Source organism: Rhipicephalus microplus, chromosome 3, assembly GCF_043290135.1.
Source record: "Rhipicephalus microplus isolate Deutch F79 chromosome 3, USDA_Rmic, whole genome shotgun sequence".
Taxonomy (NCBI): domain Eukaryota; kingdom Metazoa; phylum Arthropoda; class Arachnida; order Ixodida; family Ixodidae; genus Rhipicephalus; species Rhipicephalus microplus.
This window is the reverse complement of record NC_134702.1, coordinates 122,952,185-122,969,105: the sequence shown is the minus strand read 5'-3', so window position 1 is coordinate 122,969,105 and position 16,921 is coordinate 122,952,185.

The window sequence follows — 16,921 nt, the reverse complement described above, 5'->3', positions numbered from 1 at the left end:
CCTCAACAGATATATTTTTCTCTATTCGCTTCAACAACAGAAGTCATGGAAAGACCAGAGAATTTTGAACACATGATTAGGCAGTATTAGTTGCGGCGAAATCTTGAAATAGTTCGTACGATGTACGTGCCGATCCTAAATGCACAGCTCTTGAACTTTTGTATTTTAAACCTCACGAATTTTTCTACATTGCCTTATATAAATTCTCTTATTAAATGTGTACTATAGCAGCCTTGTTCAACATCTTGACCTATTCGTGATGCGGTTTCATAGGTGTTTTAATGTGCGCGAGGGCAACATGGCTATTCATGCTGTAGCTGCTGCATAACAATGTCGTCTTCATTATATCATTGCCCTATGCTCATAGTAGAGTCCTTACAATATATACAGAAAAGCTCCAAATCAGCCACTAAGAAGAAGAGTGGCACTGAATAGCAATTCCGTATCTAGTGCCACTGAATAGCCATTCCGTATTTACGCGGAGTGCCTCACATGCGCACTTGCCAGCTTATACGCTCGTCAAACATATGTCTAAAGTATATTTAAGTAAAAAAGGTATTTTTAGCCTCTTGTGTAAAGTAGACACAAAGAAATCTCCGGGTCCTGATGATATATCATACGCTTTTCTTAATACATATGCAATCTGGGTTTCAGAATATTTGTATAAGATATATATAACTTCCTTAGAAACTTGTGTGATACCCGATGACTGGCACTCTGCGAGAATAGTCCCAATTCATAAATCTGGTTCACCATTAGAATTAAAGAACTATAGGCAGTTTCCCTTACATCCACAGCTTGTAAGCTACTAGAACACATAATATTTAAGGCGATTATGATACATCTTGAAGACAATAAACTGCTTCACGACAACCAACACGGGTTTAGGTCTGGCCTATCTACTTCAACTCAATTAGCCGAGATAACTCATGACTTTGCAAATTCACTAAACTTTAATGGCCAGATCGATGCAGTGTTTTTACATTTTTCTAAAGCGTTTGATGTAGTACCACACGATGATTTAATTACAAAACTGTCAGCCATTGGTGTTGATCAGAACATTGTCCGTTGGGTTGCATGCTATTTGTTATCAGTGAAACAATATGTGATGGTCAATGACGGCGTTTCTGACTCATTAGATGTACACTCAGAAGTGCCGCAAGGATACGTGCTTGCACCATTATTGTTTTAGTATACATAAATGATATTTATTTCTCAGTCAATCAGCTGTGAAAATCCAAATTTTCGCGGACGATTGTGTTATTTATGCCGACATTGTTCAGCATTCTGATCAAGCCAGACTCAACGATGCATTGCAATTCATCTGCGTCTGGTGTGGTAAGTGTGGCTTGAAGCTCAACGCATCAAAAGCGGCATCCATCGCAGTTACAAACAAACAAAAAACCATTAGAATTCCAATATACTAATAATAACGCTTATGTTAAAAAGGCTACGCAAGTGAAATATCTGGGTGTCCCGCTTACAAGCAATTTAAATTTGGAAACTCATATAGATAACATCTGTAGCAATGCACTAAAGAAGTTAGCATTTCTAAAACGTAAACTGCGTCGCACTTCAACTTCTATAAAACTAATAGCCCACAAAGCGCTTATCAGGCCTAAGTTAGAATATGTAGACCTGGTCTGGGCACCATATCAAAAATACTTGATTAAAAAATAGAGAGGATCCAAAACCTGGCTCTGAGGTTCATTTATTCTAGCTACTCTCGTTTTGCAAGCGTCTCTGCCCTTCGCGAGAAGGCAAATCTGAAAACACTCGCTAATCGTAGAATAGTCTCTCGATTAAAATTCATCTATCGTTTGTACCATCGTCACTGCAAAATTCCACCCAATTGCTACATAACCAACCCGCCCGTGCGCTTTGACCACATTCATCATAATAAAACAGACAACCATTCAGTCATCTGAACGTTCATGAGTACTCATTATTTCCCCATGCTCTTTCATTATGGAACATGTTACCTCAGGAGGTCGTTAGTGCGGACACCACACAATCGTTCGCCCATCTCGTCAATGACCTAACAATTGATATTTAATATTCAATATAATATGTGCCTCATTAGTGCTGAGATTTTTTGCATTTCGGTATGAATGCCATTATTGCTATGTATTATTTATATTTTCCCTGATGTTGAGAATTTTCTAATTTTTGTACCAAGTATTGTATTTTCTTATATTTTTTATTCGGTTTTGTCACTAACATTTGTTACCCACTCCTGCTTGAGCCCAAACAGGGCCTGCAGTATTTATGAATAAATAAATAAATAAATAAATAAATAAATAAATAATAAATAGATAGATAAATAAATAAATCATAATATTCTTGCGTATAAATACCAGATGAAATGGCGTGAAGGACAAGCGATGCCTAGACACAAAACGAAGGTGCCTGGTGCGCTATCTAAACGTTACATGTTTTCCTAGCCGGCGGCAAGATGTTTTAGATGCGATGCATGTCTTGTTCGGGTCCTTGTCCCGAGGCGGTGCAGCGTCCGCACTCAAACTACGCATGCTCAACTCTCCTTCCCTCTCATCAACAGCTGTGCGTTACTCTCTTCACTTCTCTTTTACCATCTGCTTGCACTCACTTCCCCCTGTCTTTCCTCAAGGCATCCCACCCAGTGACGTTAACACCGCCATTTGGCATGTGCGTCACCTCGCTTCTCCTACACTTCCCCTCTCTTGCCTCCCAACGCTGACGCAGCCAACGTCTGTTAACCCACGCTCGTGCCCCCGCCTCCTCTAGGAATTTTTCCCAGAACGTTCGACTTTCAAGCCAGAAAGCGACATCGACGCTGCTGAAATTTCTGGGGTCAACCTGACTCGCTAAACGTCTGTGACGTTCCCGTGCTTGAGTGTGTGCGCGTTTTCAGTTTTTTTTCGTTACCCACCCCTTTCCTCCTTTTTTCTTCTTACTTTTTCATGTACCTTTTCGTTCCCCCAGTGCAGGGTAGCAAACCAAAAATTTTTTCCTGGTTATCCCTGCTGTTTACTCAACCTTATTCTCTTTCTCCTCCCTGCGGCGTTTACACCGCCATTGCGCATGCGCGTCCCCTATACCTCCCTCTTTTCTGCTATGCACCATTCTATCGCCTCGCGAAGCAGACACAAGCAGCGTCCGCTAGGGAATCTTTTGATATATCCATGGAGGGAATGATGATGAGTGAGCTGAAACTTTCGAGATTTTATGGGTAAATCATGAATCGTCCATACGCTGGCCGCGTCAGTGCGTAAGTCTGTCCATTCCTCCATCCGGATATCTGTCTGTCTGTCTGTCTGTCCGTCTGCCCATCTATGTGTCTGTTTCTCTGTCAGTCTGTCTTTCTCTATGTCTGTCCGTCCGTCCGTGCATCTAGTGAACACGCCAAGTACCACCAACTGACATCTTTTCATCATGTAGTCATCAGATTGAAGCACCGCAATCAGGGACATCTCAAGAACTGAACAAGAGGTGGTTACCAAGTACATATAAAAATCGCAGCATATCCATGAAGTGAATGATGGTGTGTGGGGAGAAGCTTCGGAGGGTTTTATCTGTCAACTGTGAATCATCCTTACGCTGTCTGCCCATCCGTCGTCAGCCTTCCTGGCTGTCCATCCATCTTCGAAGGACGCATTCGATGCTCTACCACTAAGCTGCCACGACGGCATGTCTATCTTCTGTCTGTCTGTCTGTCTGTCTGTCTGTCTGTCTGTCTGTCTGTCTGTCTGTCTGTCCGTTTGTACGCCTGTCTGCCAATCTGTCTCTATATTCATCTGTATGTCTGTCCGCCCATCTGCCCATCTATTGAACACTCCTAGTACCGCCATCTCGTATCTTTTCATCAGATATTCATCATATACAAGTACCACCATCCAGCAAGCATTCTAAGGACTAAGCGAAATGAGGCCACCTACTACTTCTACCACTAAACACATTGGGGCCGCACTACCCACAGTTTAACAAGCTTCGTCCCCAAAATTCGCAGCGCACGCATTGCATCAAAGCGAATAGTGGATCTCTGTGTCCAATTAGGGTTTTCTGTGTGTCACTGCGCACTACCAGTGATTGACATGTTCCAGTAGGAAACAGCGGTTGATCACTGCGTGTTTTGCGCCTCCCCAGGATTCTCTTTTGTGCAACGCTGCGACGAGCGCCAGCGTCAATGTCGCCATCAGTGTAAGCGAAAGCTCCCACTGTTTCGCTTCTCCACATGACTCCCCTTAACTGGAGGTAGCATAATTTTTAGTCCATGCTAATTTCCTTGCACATATTCCATAATCACTATACACTACTTTCCGCTCTATTAAATTTACACTTTGCCACATGATAAACGACAAAGCCAGAGGTGTTTAACACAAGTTTGTAAGAACACCAGCTGTGAGTGGTTTTAACAGCATATCCGTGAAGTGAATGATGATAAAAGGGGTGAAGCGTCCTTCTATCCGTCTGAGTGTCGAACCATCCATGCGTCCGTCCGTTCTTTCTTCCGTCCCTACTTATGTCCATCCGTTCATTCATCCGTTCGTTAGTCTCTCCATGCTTCCGCCCATATGTGCTTTCGTCCATTTTGTCTGATTATCTCTGCTTCCATCCGTGCTTAGTTCCGTCTTTACGTGCGTCCGTATATCCGTGCGTAAGTTATTCTGTCCGTCTCACCATACATTCGTTCATCTGTTCGTCTACGCTTCCCTTCATCCATCCGTGTTTCTGTCCACCCATCCGAGCGTCCGTGCCTCTGTCCATTCGTCCGTGCGGAGGCACGAACGAATGCACACATGGATGGACGGATGGACGCTGTGATGTGTGCATAAGATCGGCAGTGCTCTGGTCTTTGCGGCGGGAGGAGAAAAGGACGAATACACTGGCGCGCGTGCAAAAGGACGCCACCAGGGTGAGCTTGGAAGGCGGAGAGAAAAAAAATGGCAGATCCCACCAACGGTGGGACTCGAGAATACTCGAAGCACGAATGAGAAATTTTGATATGTCAGTTTAAAATAAGCACAAAGTTACGAAGTGGAGGTAAATGATGTCGTACATGACTACCGTGTCACGATTATTATGTTTGGATGCGTCGTTTACCTTCGTCATCTATTCACGTCACGTGATACCAAATTTCGTATATGTGGAGCTAGCAAAACGGCTGCGAGCACGATATGAGCGAAGTATGTTGTCATGTTCTTACATGACATGCGTGTCAGGATTATCATGTTTGCACCAGTCATATATTGTGTCATCAATTGACGTCACGTAACACTAAATTTGGTTTATGAGGAGCTAGCAAAACGGCGGAGGCCGTATCATGAAGGGCCCAATATACTCCAATGAAGCGTTGACGCGCGCACGCTGGGCAGAGTGACGCTACGTTAGCGAAACGCGAGCACTCTACTGCCTGACGCCAGGCGCGACTAGCATCCGTCGGCTGAGCCAGACAGCAACCGGCGCGAAATGCGACACGCCGCATTTCACGCCGATGCGTTACTCAGGCATACTGCGTCTCCCTCTTTTCGTGAGGAAGGAACGCCAAACGTGTTGAAACGCGCATGCGTCAAAGAAACGTGGCGCGGCGCACGCCTGCGAGTTTATGAAAAGACTGGCGCCTGGCGTGGCAACGCCGTTGTGACGCGACGAGATTAATGCCGGTGAGCACGTGGAACACGTCACGTGGAAATGTATTGGCGCCTTGACTGTGGCATGTAGTGATGTTCTCACATTACACACATCTCATGATTATCATGTTTGCACCAGTCACATACCTTCGTCATGCATTGAATCACGTAATACCAAATTTTTTATATAAAAAGCTAGCAAAACGGCCGCGAGCGCATCATGAACGTAGCATGTAGTCATGTTGTTACATGACACGCATGTCATGATTTTCATGTTAGGGTCTCACAATTGTGTTCGCCTTGCAATAGTGCCATACCCTACCAGTTCTGCAACATGCCATGAGAATGAAACCATTGGAAGAGCTGCAGGACGATGAAATGTAAATCATGACATTTATGACATACATGTCATGATTGTCATGTTATGACTAGTCAAATACGTTCTTCATACAGTCGTGTTATGCAATACCAAGTTCGGTGTCGATACTATTATGAAAACGGCCAAGAGAGTTAAAAGTCATTGGCGGCTAGATAGATAGATAGATAGATAGATAGATAGATAGATAGATAGATAGATAGATAGATAGATAGATAGATAGATAGATAGATAGATAGATAGATAGATAGATAGATAGATAGATAGATAGATAGATAGATAGATAGATAGATAGATAAGCTCAAAGTTCGCTAAGAACTGCTTCGCATTTAATATGTGCTGAGCAAACGCGTGAGAAATGACGAGCTACTCTGAATGGGCAAACGCTGACATAGAATTGAATTAGGAAGGGGTGAGCTATATGTCGCTTCGTATGAAGACGCACTCTAAAACAGTGCTGGCGCACTGCCAGTGCCTTTGTCACAAAAAGACGACAGTGGGGAGGGCTGTGCAAGAACACCGAAAGAAGCTCGGTGCAATAAGAAAGCTGCACTCATTTCGGTTGGTTGAATAGAATAACAGTGGTACATGAAAACTATAACAATAGTGCTATTGGTGCAAGGGAATTGTCTGACTGCCGTTAGGAATCAATTATTTGGCCCAGATACAGAAATCTTATGTGTTCAGTGTCTTTGCAGGCACCACTTCGCGTTGAACCTTCGACAACGGTAATAATGTTGCCATCACGCAACAGTGAAAATGGATGCAAAAGTTTGCTGCGTTGTCGGAGCTCTGCAAGTATTTAACTCATACAATAGAAAAATTCATCACAACGAGTACATAGAAACAGTTCTCAATATGTTCCTTCATTGGAATCAATCGAAATGACCAGCACAAGCACAGTAATGCCTCACAGACTGTAGTATAAATTACAGAACTGACCTATGACGCTGCAGCTGGTGCGGTCAAGCACTTCAGAAACAAATAAAATTATCAAATGCTTTGCTCTCACCACTTTCAATGGTGCTGCATAAGCCAAAGTACGCAGAAAGTAAATTATCCAGGAGGACGGTGTGGGCAATAAGGGAAGCGAGACCCCGATCAAAGAGAAAGACAGCCTAGAAACATCAGCACACAATGAACGAACGTCCCACAGACTGGAAAACACATCGCCTGGCTGTGGCGTGTCTGTTACTTTGTGTTCGTGTGGCTACATGGTCTCTCACATAGAAACATCCAGATCCTCTTTCTTCAGTCAAATACCTCATACTAGGCAGTGCTCTGGCTTCCCAAAAGTTGTCGACTTTCTTTTAATCAGTGAGGGACCCGACTAATGTTCACTACATGCTAAGTGCTGTTTACTTCGAATTCTTTAAATAAATAAATGGGGTTCTTTCTATTTTACTCAAGCGGAGACGACTAACAATGAAAATAATAAGGAATGGAACGTAATGTGGTTGTTGATCTCTCAATTTATTGTGAACATTCGTAGTTAAAAAAAATCAGCCAATCAAGGTGCTCAGCTTTAAAAGGTATAGGTCATGGTAAAAATGCTTAGGTACTGCAATCCGCTGGTTCATAACCGACTATTCTTCTTACTTGCGTTGGCGACTCTAGGACACTGAGAGACGAGCGCTCTTCAGGAAAAGTTCTCCCAAGGGCGGCACTGCGGAGGGCCGAGAAGGTCGTTGGAGCACCGGTTTGCTCACGAGCTTGGTCGTTGTGTGCATAGGACTGCCATGCAGCATACTTGTAATCGCGTATTTGGTATCGAGTTTGTTGCCGGAGCAATACAGCACCACAGTGAGTACCATAAGATAAATTGCTCAAGTAGCTACTACTTTAGCAATATTATGATTGCGTGAAGCCTTCAAACATTATGTCTAACTTCCTGATAACCGTTAAGACTATAATTTTTAACTATTTCCGGTGCACAGAAAGCAAATACGTCTATAAAGATGAACACTATGAGTATAAATGCACATTGAAAGATGCGTTTTTGAAAATAACTAACTAGTCCTAACCTTAATATGTAGAATAATTCACATGTTTTCTACCTTGTTTTGGTCCTGAAGGAACAGTGTTAAGTTTACCCACAGGGTTAATATTCTTTGAAAACGGAATGACAGCCAGTAAATAGACCTGACGACATTAAGAGAAGTTAAAATGGCAGCGGTTGTGGGTAGCAGAGGTCGATAATCAAATGTAAGCAATGAAATCCTCATGCGGTTTAAAGTTTTTTATTTGCATAGATGATGAACATTTGACTCTGGGAGAAATAACGTTATTCATTTTTTTTGAGCAAAAAAAAGAACACTTAGCAAAGCCTAAATGACGAAATACAAAAATGAAATTCCCAATATAAGTAGTCTCCACCGGAAGTATGATCTATTATTCATTCATTCAGAACGATATCTGTAAAAGAGAGTATCCCGAAGTTTCAAAGGTCATATATCGCCGTAATAGAAATTCTGAGTCCATCTTGAGTATGACAGAGTAAACCCTCCTTTACAGCCGGCTTAATACAATTTATTCATTCAAGGTGCAAGTAATGCCAACAAATGCAACATATATCTTGGCTAAGTGTACCAATGTGATTGCGTCCATCCTATATCATGTAGGTTCACCTGCAATAGTTGAAATATTTTCTGCGTGATCGAAGGATGAAATTACACACTGCTGCGAGTGACAGTGTGCTTCATGAATGCTATGTATGGTGACAAATTATTAACTTCGTGCTTAACACTTATATCGCGTTATTTTATTTAATATTGAGAGTGAAAATTTGGTGTTAAATATAGGCGACCATAAGAATTGCTACTTGTGAAACTCAAGCTTTATTTATATATTTTAACTAAATGCTGTAAACGGTACGAATAATGCAGCTTCTTGCTTAAGCAGAAAAATAAGCATGGCGTATTATACCTTACTTATTATAACAAGGTTATAAACTGGTACATTGAAACGCTCGTCCTCTGCCTTGAAGCAAGAGACCAACATATGAATAAAATTATAACCACGTCAAAGATTTTGCTAGCAGAATGAGGGATCAATACAGCAAAATTTTGGAGGAGTAACACACATATATCGATCATTAAGCATTACGGTTTACTGCATCACCACGCAAAGCGTCGATTCCAAAACTCTTGGTGGTATCAATAACCATTTTTCGCCAGCAATATTGAAGAATACGAAGTGTGCGCAACCAAAATGTCGTCTATCTTTAGGCAACAAGCTCTGGGCAGTAAAACTAAAGTCTCTAGGAATAAATAATTCACGCAATGATCTGTGACTACATTATATGTTTGCTGTCTTTACCAACAGAGTGACGCAGCGACAACACTCGACATTCCGCAAACACCAACGATCAAGCTATCGTGGTCATCGGATGACAACCGAGGGCATGCCAGGAATACCTCGGAAAGCACACCTAATGGGCAGGCACGCGTCGTTCCGATTCCTCATTCCGACAGCAATGACTGCACGGGGCCTACATGCCGCTTACTGGCATATCGGTTGCGCGAAACTATCGACTACACCGTTTCTCCGTGCGATGACTTCTACAAGCACGTCTGTGGAAAATACCGAGGCTACAGTACCTTCGCCGACGTACGTGAGCCCAGATACCGCCTTTTTTATTCTTCCACTAAATTACATCATTCTCTTTGTCTGGTGCTACGTCAAAAAGATACAGAGGCGTGCATTGTTCAATATATTTGAGTAACTCTGTCATTTCATTTCACCCGCAAGCGAACGCCAACATGGCGGTTTGGTGACAATAATAGCGGGCAGAAAAGCTCGCCAGCCTTCACTACTGATGACAAACAAATATATCAGTGTTTTCAAGGGAAGTTATTTTTTTCTTAAGCATGTTTACCAACCGTGTCTAATAACTATATAAAGGGACCCTTTGGTATCTGCTATAGAGTACTTGCGCGAGTTTGTCTGCGAGACTAATTATCCTTGTTGAGCGCAGAATCTTACGACGACGCGATCAATAAAAGTCCCGCGTATGCGCGTCCTTGCGATGAGGATTTATATAGTGCTGCATTACACGTTTATATATGCGAAGAGCTGACACATGAACAGACGCTTATTCGTCGAGGAAACATCTTTCCTTCTTCATGACCTGAAATACAGAGGCAGCTACGCATTAGCAATGTGAACACTGAGAAAGTTGCGGAGATGGTGGCCTTCTCCACTTTTTCTTTTTACTACTTTCCATTGCTTCTCACCTCCCCCCCCCCCATTCGCTTTTCTACCTCCTTGCTATACTTTACCCTGTCACGCTGTGTTTAGCTTCCTCTAAGGTTCTCTTCTCTTTTTACGTTCACACACTCAATACATTCACTTTCGTTTCTCACCTCCTAGCTATACCATAATTAACACCACTCTGCTAACCTTCCCCATTCTACTCTTCCCCACTTCATTCTCTCATCGCTTCACATTACTCTGACTCCCTTTTGCTATACAACTATTTTACGATACCATATAGGAATTGGCTGTGGGTTAACCTCTCCCCGTTCTCCATTTCTTTATTCTCTCTATCAGTGAATAATTCTAACGCTTATTTCCATCTCCCAACCCCTTTCTGTATGCATTCGAATTTCATCATCCCTCTTCCTTTCGCTTTTACTGAGCCCTACATCACTCTTTATCCTCACATTTCTATTCTGCCGCCTATATATGCTTTAAATGTTCCTCCACCTCACCCTGAACTCCCTTTTTCACTCATTTGCTGTGTTATTCCATACTCCATTTTGACTTAGTGTGCCTTGGCATAGCTAAACTGAGATATCCTCCGTTAATACGACTCTCCCTCGCTCGAACAGGTAAAGAGGAAAGACACCTCACTATGAGAGTTGATGCGGTATAAGCAGAATGAAACAGTACAGCAGTTGAAAACATGAATGTGAGATCCGGTTCCTATTAAGTGCCTTCTAAAAGCACTGACAGTTGGGCGAGTTGGTTTTGCCGTGTTTTCACTCAATCCTGTGCTCAATTCGATATAGCACGAATCGCTGGGCATCCTGTTTTTCAGTTTATATGGGACTATTCAACAACAAGCAGTTAGTAGTACAGCTCTTGTTTCCGGATTTTGCTATGTCTTTTGTGTATTCGCGCGAGAATAAAATACGAATTCTCATAAAATCGCTACGCTACTCTTGCTTGCCCCTCACACAGTGCCATCAAGTGACGCGAATGCGAATGCTTTCCTTTTATTGCGAACTTAATGATTTTACCCCCCACACTGGGGCGCCCTCTAGTGCTATGATTTATTCCATATTTTTAACGTTATCGTATTCGCAAATCTCTCACGCAAGGTTGTGGCGGTTCCGCATCGATGAAGATTGCTCGCCAAATGTATCGCAATGTTAACGCCTTAGAGTGGCTATCAGCGAAATACTATATTCATCGCAGAAAATGTTGACACACAGTGCTAGTTTCATTCTCTATGAATGCAGCCAGCCCACTTTGAACAAACTAATACGAATATCACGATACGACAATTGGTGTTGTTTCTAAAGCTGAAATGCATAACGTTGGCAAGTGCGCTTATTTTACGATGTTGACATCTTACTATCGAAAAGATATTCGCCACGCGAAGAGTTTCATAGCACAGGAGAATGCATTTTTTTTCTATACATTGCCGCAGAACATATATCAGACTCAAGACAACTACTCCACAAATATCGCTAAGACAAGCTTAATGTTTTCTAATGCAATACGCTTCCGTGATTTAATTTCAAATATAAAAATAATTGCATAATCAAAACGGTTGAATAAATCTTACAGAGCAGCGCAAGTATCACTCACAATCATAGGTCGTCAATAATTGTTGTGCTGTGAGCACTAGGAATCGTAGTTCTGTGAGTGTCAAAAGCTTTTTAAGCAGATATATTCGCAATATTCAATTCAGTCATTACGTGCTCAATCGTTGCATTCTCCTTAACAACCAGAGGGCAGTTTGTGCCTGGACGGGCGTAATATTTTAAAGACATTCAATACTCGATGGTTCCTACCACTAGTCAAGTAAATACAGCACTCAACATCTAACCCGCAGTTTGCGGCATGGAATTCCAGTCTTCGCAGCCATAACTTCTGTAAAAGGGAAAAATATAGGTGCACGTTAAAGAACCCTATGTTTTCCAAATTTGCAGAACGCTTGTCTATGCCTCCCGAGGTAAACATGCCATGTCTAAGAAAACTCAAATCCCAAAAAACAAAGTAAAACAAATGAGCCACATTGTTACTGGAAGCAAAAAGGAGTCCGGCATATGTTATGCCTCACATTGGCAGCCGGATTGTGGTTGCTGTTGGGTTGACTCAGCGGTGGCGTAGATTATGCTTCAATTTCACAGCTCACGTTGGTCATTTGGCATTGATTTATTGATTGATATGTGGGTTTTGAAGTTCCAAAACCATCACATGATTATGAGAGACGCCGAAATGAAGCACACCAAAAATTTTGACCACCTGGGGGGCTTTACCTGCACCCAAATCTGGGAACGCGGACCTACAGCATTTTCGCCTCCGTCAAAAATGCAGCCACCAAAGCCGGCATTGCATACCGCGACCCGCTGATTTGTAGCCGAGTACCTTAGCCACTAAATCACCGTGGCGGGGTTAGAGCTGCACATTACTGACGGCAGAATATTTATCTATTTATATATACGCAAATTAGGAATAAGTAACAAAGCTCATTTCCGTGTAACGTTCTGTGTAGCGACGGGTCAAATGCTGCACAGAATGTTGCTTGGTCTCAAGTTTCGGCAAGCGGTAATATCGTGCAGCCGAGTTTCGTGCATAAAGGTTCGCTGGGGCTGCGCGAGGATAACTCGCACAAATAGACGATGTTGAAAGATAGTGAAAAATGGCGATGGATGCTGCCTATTCCGTTGCACATGAAGCAAATCGGCCTGTCATCGCATGTGGGCCATTGAATAGAATTATGGTTTACAAACTTTAGGCCCGTTGTTGGCTGTACAATGGAACTGTAGATACCGCAGGAACGACGTAAAGCGACTTGGGCTGAGTAGCACCGTTGACCGCTTCTTGAAAGAGTAGGCAATAACTTATGCGGTCTTCAGTAATGCAGGTTGTCTTGTAGACAAATAATAGGAGACCGTCACCAGTGACACTTTATGAATGTGGCTTACAGTGAGGTTCCGTAGAGATTTGTGCGTGGCACCAAATTTACGTCTGGGTAGCTCATTGGCGTCTAGTCGGCTTTCTGAAAATGTGTTTCAGTTTTCACTTGCAGCATCCCAGCTGGTCAACACCTGCTTTTGCACATCGAAACACACAAGCTGTTTTCCTGTACAGTGACTGATATTTCCAAGCATCAGATTTGGATCTCACAGCTTAGCCTGACTTGCGTGCTCTTAGTCAGGCAGCTCATTTTCGACGCGCGCGTTACCAGTTTTACAGAAAGTACCAGAGTCTAAGAAATTAGGGAGGACATTCTGGCTTGGCTTAGTTCGTGTAGTGGAGGCGTTATAAACAGGGCTGCCTGTTAACAAAATACACTACAAAGCAGACGCCTACTGCGAGTTCTTTGATGTGGTTAAGATATGCCCTGCTCCTCCATTGGATGAGGCTGGGACTAGTTAATAATAATGAATTTAAAACAATTACTCTAGTGCAACAGGAGATTAAAACCAAGGTGGCAAAGAAGTAATAACCCGGTATCTGTTTAACGCTCTATATAGGTAGCACAATATATGCTAAAGACTTTTCCAGCTGATTTTTGAATACCCTTACGAGGGTACAACAAATGAAAACTGTCACTTGTTCTTAGATATACGTAAGAAGCTGGAAACTTCTCGTGTATTTAAACTAACAATAAGTTCTAGATCGGATTACCCGTGGCTCACGCGAGACTTAAAACGAGCGCTGAAAAAAAAATAAAAAGGTTTACAGACAAGCAAGGCGCTTGAACTGGCTTCTAGAATGGGAAGCCTGAGAAAATGTTTCAGCTGTAGCAAAGAGTGTTATCCTTCAAGGCAAAAATATAATATTTAACAACACGCTAACTAGCCTCACAAAAACAGACACCAAAATTTTTTTAGAATACTGTGAACGCCAAAAACGCCCACTCAACACCGGTATTGACGATAGAAGACGGCAACACCTTATCGGTACAACACTGTGCTGAGAAATTCAGCAACCCCATCACAGAGGTATCAAGTGACAAACTTGCACTGAATTATTTTCTTTTACTGAAACATAGGCCCATTTAACATCCTTTTTCTGCAAATATAATAACAGAGCGTGGGTAAGCTAGTGCTATCTACCAACTTCCTGTCAAAACCAGTTCCCCTACCACTGGTATCATCGCAAAACTTCTTAAAAAACTCATAAACATTAAGCCCACATGCCTGCATACATTTGCTAGCAATCCCTTGACTCTGGTAGTGTACGAGATGACTAGAACTCTGCTAACGGGGTACTTTATATCGAGTAACATCAATAACTCCAAAACTTATAGGACTTTTTTATTGACGTCCACTTCGTGCAAGTTACTAGAGCACATAATACCCTCCCTGGTCATTCATCATCTTAACCGTAACAGTTCCTTTCTTCACATACCAGACGGTTCTCAAAACAAAACTATTATGTAAGACTCAACTTCTTGAACTTGTGTCAGATCAGCACACAGCTTTATATACGCCAGTTTGTATCGATGCAGTTTTTATAGACTTTTATTGGGATTATGGGAGAGTTCCTCATAACTGTCTGGGGCTTAAAAGAAGTCACCTGTGCCTTGACCATTAAACAAATGCACAGATTCAAGATGTTTGATACAATAAGCCTCCCTCACTAGAACTTGACTATAAATCTTATTCATTCCGAGTAAGATCTGGTTTGTCACAAGGGCGTGTGCTGGGCTATCTTTTCTTGCATCTGACAAAAGTTTGTCAATCCGTCTCTGCGTGGATGATTTTGTTGTTTACAGAAAAAAAAAACTTGCACAGAAGACGCTTCAAAGCTACAAGCGAATTTCACTAAGTTAAGGGAATGGTGCAGCAAGTGGCAGGTGGAAACTACTGTAGAAGAAAATGGCACATCCCGCGTATGCGAAGCACGAATGAGGAAGGTTGATATGTCATCTTAAAATCAGCACAACGTTACAAGGTGGAGGTAAAAGATGCCGTACAAGACTTCTATTCATGATTATCGTGTTTGGATGTGCCGTTTACCTTCGTCATTTGTTCACGTCACGTGATACCAAAGTTAGGAGATGTGGAGCTAGCGAAACAATCGCGAGCACGGTATGAGCGTGGTATGTTAACATGTTCTTACATGACATGCGCGTTAGGATTATCATGTTTGCACCAGTCATATACTTTCGTCATCCATTGACGTCACGTAACACCGAGTTCCTGCAAAATCATAATATGTGGAGCTAGCAAAACGGGCGCGACCGCAACATAAAGGGCCCAACATACTCCAGTGTAGCGTTGACGCGCGCACACGGTGGGCACAGCAATGCTACGTTAGCACAAAGCGAGCACTCTATAGTCTGACGCAAGGTGCGATCAGCGTGACCAGCGCCGTCGGCACAGCCCGACGGCAACCGGTGCGAAATGGGACATGCTGCATTTCGTTCCGGTGCGTTACCCTGACAACACTGCGTCTCCCTCTTTTCGTGACGAAGGGATGAAGGGCGCTTCTGAAACGCGCATCCGTCAAAGCAACGCAGCCCGGCGCGCGCCTGCTTGCTTATGGCAGGACCGGTGTCTTGCGTCGCAACGCCGGCATGACGCGTTGGCATTTATTAGCGCCTTGACTATGGCATGTAATGTTCTCACACGACGCAAAACTTAGTATTATCATGTTTGCACCAGTAACATGCATTTGTCATTCTTTGACATCACGTAATACCGAATTCGGCATGCATGAAGCTAGCGAAACTGCCGTGAGCGCATCATGAGTGTGACATGTAGTCAGATCCTTACATGACACGCCTGTAGTGATTATCGTGTTTGTATGTGTCGTTTATCTATTTTGTCTGTTCGCGTCACGTAATACTGAGTTCGGTACATGCGAAGCCAGTGAAACGGCCGCGAACGCATCATGAGCGTAGCATGTAGTCATGTTGTTACATGACACGCATCCCATGTTTATCATGTTTGCACCCGTTCATTGTTTTCATCACCCATTCACGTAATGCAATACCAATTTGTGTTTATGTGACGCTAGCGAAACAGCCGCGAGTGCATCATGAGCTTGTCAAGTAGTCATGTTGTTACATCACACGCATGTCATGATTTTCATGTTAGGGTCTGTCGCTGCTTTTCGCCATCTTATTATGTCACACCATACCGGGTTTGCAGCATGCCATGTGAACAAAACCACCGCAAGGGCTGCAGGACCTTGAAATGGTTCTGCAGCCCTTGCGGTGGTTTTGTCATGACATTCATGACATCCATCTCATGATTTTCATGTTATGACTAGTCAAATGCGTTCTTCATAGTCATGTTATGGCACACCAGGCTTCGTATCGATACCATTATTGCAACGGGCTAGAGAGCTCAAAGTTGTAGGCGACTGCATAGATAGATAGATAGATAGATAGGTAGATAGATAGATAGATAGATAGATAGATAGATAGATAGATAGATAGATAGATAGATAGATAGATAGATACGTGCAAAGTCACCAAAGTTCGCTAAGAAATGCTTCGCATTTTATTTAATAAATAAATAAATAAATACATAAAGCGTGTCTTGGAAAAAAAAAGAAATACTGTACCATTTTGGGTCACTGAAAAAGTACTGTAGAAAAGTAATATTGTCACGTTACAACGTGACTGTAACCTGTAGATAATGGCACAAAAGGACGTCAAACTGATTCGAACAAGGGCAATACGACTTTATCGTTTTTCTCTGCACGCGCATCTTCGTCCTCTTCTGAACAGCGGCACATACAA